Here is a 5945-nt window from a genome sequence, read left to right as displayed (position 1 = left end):
ACATAAATTTCAAACTGATGGGCGTTCCCACACAATTTACAGCATATTCAGATGCTTTCCCATAAGGGAGTTTCAAGTGAAAATATCCCATACTGGTGGTCATGCTTATTCAGAAGGACATACAGTGCACATGGATGCCAGGACCAAAAGCAAAATGTTCAGTTCTACCAGAATACCACTAAGCATGGCAGGGAAAAAAAAAAGTCATCATTGCGCAACAAACTTTGGTCTAATGGTATATTCTCTCTCAAAACTGCATTTTCCACTTAGACTCCTTGCTGGTAACCCTTAGTGACTTTCCAACATGCCAGTGATGAGTTTAGCATTTATGCCATAAAATAAAGACCATAAGGTGACAAGTCAGCCATATAGAGGTACTACAGTTTTGGAATTCCTATAATTCAGGGCTCCTCTACCATTAACTAGGTGCCTACATAGCAAGACATTACACATGAGGTTCAGGCATTGCCCATTTTGTTTTCTCCCGAATTCAACACAACACTGACTTAGTGACTAAAGTCTGAAGACTACCCTGCTAATAAAGCAATTAATATTTGGAGAAAAACAAGGAATCACAACATGAGTGTGGATTAAAAGGAATGCATATGAAATTGTTCATCAAGATCAGATGGACAAGTATCGAGTCTATAAGAAGAAATAGAAGTGGTGGTTCCATTAAAGCTCCTCCCAACTTGCCAGTTCCAGCAACAAGTTGAAGGAGTTTAACCTGTATGATTTGCATCTCAGGGAAGTGATCAGAGCCGAAACTGCATGTTCTCTCTGGGTTCAGATACCAAGCATTGTTCTATGACTTAATCAGGGCTCAGCTGCTAAGTACACTATGCAAAGATGACAAGAGGCTCCATTAGCCATCAGTAAAAAAAAACCCAGAGGTGACAGACCAGACTGGTCAAAATAGTAGGGATCAGAAACCCAGACAAGCTATAAGTGCAGGGGATGCATATTCCAGTACATCTGACAAGTTGACCATGATTGATAAAGCAATGTCTGTTAAACCTGATTGCTTAAACTACAAGTTTAAATAGAATTCAAGATTCCTTTTAGGGCATGTTCACACAGCTGAATTTGGAGCCAAATTTGAAGAGGATACATCCTCACATTAATTTGAGACATTCCACATAACTCCCATTAAGTTAATGGGGCAGGAAAATTTTGCCTGGCTAGCACAGAATTTGCAGATTTCCTGGCAGATTGATCTGTTTGACCAGCTTCCAATTTCTAAAGCTGAATTTTTCACTAGGAAATATTCCATGCGATCATTTAGATTAAGTTACAAAAATCCTACAAACATTACCTCTAGTTCTGAAGAATATCCTATTGCGCTTGTTTTCCACTATGAATTAAAAAAATAAAGTTAATGAAAGTACAAGAAAAGCTGGCCACACAAAATAAGCCATACAACTTATGTCCTCATATTTAAAAAGAATATTCATGTGTATCATAATGTGAACAGCAGTAAAGGGTTCTAATCATTGGACACAAGTAAAAAGAACAGAGCAATATGTAAAGAGATTTGGAATACAGATGTAACTAGTAAGGCCACAAATTGAATAATGTGGATTAAGTCTAGGCTCAGTGATGCAGTGTTCTTCCTTCTGGATCCCATCAATACTTGGTGCACTGTGTATGTGACCAGTGAGATCACCCCACACTCCAGGAGTTTACAGGATGGTCTGTCCTAGTGGAGGTTGAGCTGAGCAATCAATATATTTGTACTAGATTCAACAAGCCATTTAGTTTGTTACCTTCATACAGCAGGTTCTTCAGTAACTTTCACATCTCCACAATTAAGCTTCAGTTTGTGCTAATAAAACAGGAAAGGAATAGAATGACTTTAATATGCTAAAAATATGCACCCCCCAAAAAACAGTATAGCAAGTACATAAACTAGCACCTTCAAAAAAAAGTTGTGTCTAGTGCCCCCTGCTGGAAGGCAGAAATTCTGCAACCATGCCTGAACTGGTAGAGACTTTGGGAAAACTAGGATGTATGCCTAGCTACATTCATCATTCTAAAGACTGTACAGATGAAGGGAAGTTACCATGAAGTTTTACTGGTTTGTCAGGGCAAGATGCCTTTGGAGGGATTAGGGGTTACAGTTTCTCCTTCAGGAGAACACCATAAGAGTGTAAGGAGTCTTTCATACCAAGCAAACAAAAAAAATAAAGTTTACACAAGTTAGCTATTGTTCCTCCATTGACCATACACCCCACACAACACCACCACTTAGAACCACTGACCAGTGGAGGTTCTGGACCCCCAGACTAATAACCGCTTATTCAAGTACTGGTCATCGATATTTAATTCACAAATAGCTTTAAAGACAGGCCCAACAAAGGCCCTCCAATGAAACATTACTTTCTAGATTGGCCAACATTACAGTGTCCCAAGATGCTCCCTGAGGAGAAATAGCCCCTGAATACTAGCAAATATTAAAGGGGTTGGCCACTTTCAGACTAATATTGAGAAACAAATGTTATTGTTTATACAATAAAAAGATATACAATTTTCCAATATACTTTCTGTATCATTTCCTCACAGTTCTCTAGATCTCTGCTTGCTGTCATTCATTCTGTTACTTCTAGAGGATAAAACTGACCATGGTCATGTGATTTACGGTCCATGGTCATGTGATGAGTACACAGGTGCCGCTCGTTATAGTCACAGCACAATAATCAGACATCTGCCTGGTAATCAGCTGTGCACCTGTGTACTCATCACATGACCATGGACCGTAAATCACATGACCATGGTCAGACTTATCCACTAGAGGTAAGCAGCATGAATGACAGCAAGCAGAGATCTAGAAAACAGTGATCTAGAAAACAGTGAGGAATTGATACAGAAAGTATATTGGGAAATTGTATATCTTTATCTTAATATTGGTCTGAAATCAGCCAACCCCTTTAATTTCCTTACATGGGAACAAAGTCACCCATTATAACAAGCAACTGGGATGCCCATTTGCAGAGTAAACCTCGCACCTCTTCTGAAAGTGCCCATGTGTGTAGGCCCTGTTAAGACACCTTGAAAGTTAACTCACCATTTCCAAGAGAAGCAGAGTACACTCCATGGTAGTCTATAGACTTTTACATCTGTAGCAGTCAGGATGGGGGAACAGTTATTCCCATCTTGTCAAGTTGAAGCTAAGATGCAAATAGCCCTTTAGTGTCCAAATACTGAAAAGACGACCTCTCCATTGTGAATCTGAGAATGCAATATAAAAAAAAAAAAAAAAAAAAAAAAAAAAAAAAAAAGAGTTAGCTGTGTAGATAGCAATATAATACACTGTAGAAGTCATTTACAGAAATTTAGCAACAGCCTTTAGTTTTCAGCACATGCACTGTATCAGATGGCAAAGTCAACACTGGTCAAAACCGTTAAATGTTACGCAAAGCTCTTAGCTGCACAAAAGTAATCCTGCCTTTGTAAATATTGCGTCAGCTCAAAGATCGCATCCTGTCAGAGTGAAGAAACCATATCAGTCAACATCCACCATAATCTAATAACCATCAGCATTGGCTTCGTAAGACGTTAGTCTTCTCAATTTTGTACATTGCTCAAGGTGAAGCTTATTCATCAATGTGTTTTGCACAAAGACCAGAGAAATGTTCGAACACGTATTGTAGAAACAAGTCCCCTAAAAGGCCACACTGTTCTTACCCTAAATTTCTTTATAAACACTCAGGTCAGATCACAAGAACTTAGGGCTTAGCAATTATTACCCAAAATAAAATAGTGAATTGATTTTTCAATTAATTGCCCAGTCCTACTAGAACACCAGTTCTTTAGGACAGCAATGCCCAACGAAAGTACTCTAGTGAGAAGTCCCAACCAAGTACCCCCAAAGTAGTAATCACTTATAAAACTCTGATGTAATGCCCCCCCCAGATGTAGCATAATGGCCCCCACACTGAGGTGTATATTACATGCTACACTGAACACAGTAACAGATACCCAATGCATGGCCACAGGCACAATCCTTATTTTAGAAGTACAGTGAGAGCTTACATCAGCAGTCCCTAAAGCAAGAATTGAGCTGCAGTCATCATTCAACACTGGAATGGAAGTTGGAAGCAGAATAGTGAGTGATTAATGCAATTCACCACTTGCAGTGAGCACCTCCGTCAGTATGGATTAGAAGCCAGTGAGCACTTCAATGTAAGCCTGGATCCTGTGTCCAAAGACGGGGCGTCACATCAGACAACTTATCTAATACTAAGACAAATCTACAGTAACTTTGTTGGACCCAGCTACAATCTCAGCACATTTTAAACATGTCTACAGCATAGCTCTTCACCCGGGGTACATAACTGGAAAGCCAACAGTGTGAGTGTGCTGAATTCAGCGCACAGTCTTCTTTCTAATCGGTATATAAAACCGCATGTGCCCAAGGACATGAAAGGTCCACTAACCATTCTACACAGTGTCTGCATCAGAGTCCAGGCTGCTGTAACCACAGGACCGTATTAACTAGCATGTTTCTTCTGCACATCTTTCATTTCAATGTATTAGATTTTAAAGACATTTTTGCCTACATTTTCTCTCTACAAGACTACAGAGATTATGTAGAGGGCTGGACCAATTTGAGTTTCCTTCATATTAAATGTAATGCACAGCTTTCAAGGGAATTAATCTGCAAACAGGTTTTTTTTTTATAGCCAAGAAACTTAAACTGATTTGATCTGCCCTTTTAGATTGTAAGTGGATGTATGTGCCCAAGTCTTTAGTAGTCATCCTCAGCCAGTTAAGTGCTAATCACAGTTACATCATGATGTGAACAGCAGTAAAAAGGCTTCATCACTGGATGCTAGAAAGCCAGAGATTTGATATCATGGGCAGTCCCTTACAGCTAGTTTCATGACATTCGTAATACAGACTCACTTGTTCATTTTGGTATTGAGCAAGGTGCCAGTCACATTCAGGGTGGCTTGTCAAGTCCATAGGCATTCTTCTGAGGTAGGTGTATCAAGGGATACATTTTTCATTCCAGACAGCCTCTACAATAGAACACAAGTCAGTTACTTAGGTATCTTAGATTTGTAAGACTAGTATTCTCTCTAGAACACATCCTCATATTTGATACGTATAATCACAGCAGTCATGATGTGAACAGCAGAAATACATTTTAATCATTGGATGTGAGCCATGAGCAGTGTTTAGCGTTGCTGCCTTGCAGTATTGGGATTCTAGGTTCCAATCCAGCTAGGGACAACATCTGTATGGGGTTTTTATATATTTTTCCCAGGCAAGTGTCCTCCCACACTTCAGACACATCTGGATTGTAAGCTCTACTTGGGGAAGTGACTGCTACCTGTTAAAGCACTGTGGAATACTTTGGCACCATTAAATCGAGGAGAGAAAAAAAGCTAGCTAAAAGTTTATCATTGAACACAGCTGCTGAGAGACCCCCAAACTGCTAGTACTCCCCTCAGGCCACGTTCCCTGTTAAAAGGTGAAGCATATTAAACCATCACCCCAGCTAGACAAGCATTGCATTTAGATAAGCTGGACTCTCCAGTGTTAATGCATTGCAGATTCGCAATCTGGGTCATCAGACAACTCAGCTACTCCAAACTGTTATGCACTGCTCTAATAGACCTACTTTCCCCCTCCCTTCGAGTGACAGGGCAAGGCACCAGCTTAGTTCCCTGGTGCTGTCAAAGTCATGTAGCATAGCAGTTTGGAGACATCCTCGATGCCCTAGAATCTAGATTGTTCATTTTCATATCGCAAAAAAAAAATCTCTGCAGCATGAATGTTAATTGTGAGTAAAGAAGGGGGGGTGCAGAGTAAAAACAAAAAAAAAAACCCAAGACACCATCGCATTCAGCCAAGCCTGAGTTGCTGGTTTACTAAGCTTTATCCTGGTGATAGATTCCTTTTAAGTCATTCCCAGAGGACTAGATCTGCAATACAAGGTC

The 5945-nt window shown here is 39.9% G+C and overlaps 1 long non-coding RNA gene across 1 annotated transcript; it reads right to left on the bottom strand.

Annotated features, from left to right (window-relative positions):
• Positions 1-1309: 1309 nt before the first annotated feature.
• LOC142216368 (uncharacterized) lies at positions 1310-5021 on the bottom strand. The gene is made up of 4 exons (XR_012717340.1): positions 4906-5021; positions 3065-3228; positions 1767-1825; positions 1310-1354 (listed from the first exon to the last, which is right to left on the bottom strand). It is a non-coding gene; the product is annotated as an uncharacterized LOC142216368 (long non-coding RNA).
• Positions 5022-5945: the final 924 nt, after the last annotated feature.

The sequence above is a fragment of the Leptodactylus fuscus genome, chromosome 1 (genome assembly GCF_031893055.1).
Source record: "Leptodactylus fuscus isolate aLepFus1 chromosome 1, aLepFus1.hap2, whole genome shotgun sequence".
Classification (NCBI taxonomy): domain Eukaryota; kingdom Metazoa; phylum Chordata; class Amphibia; order Anura; family Leptodactylidae; genus Leptodactylus; species Leptodactylus fuscus.
This window is presented reverse-complemented; position numbering and strand designations above follow the sequence as displayed.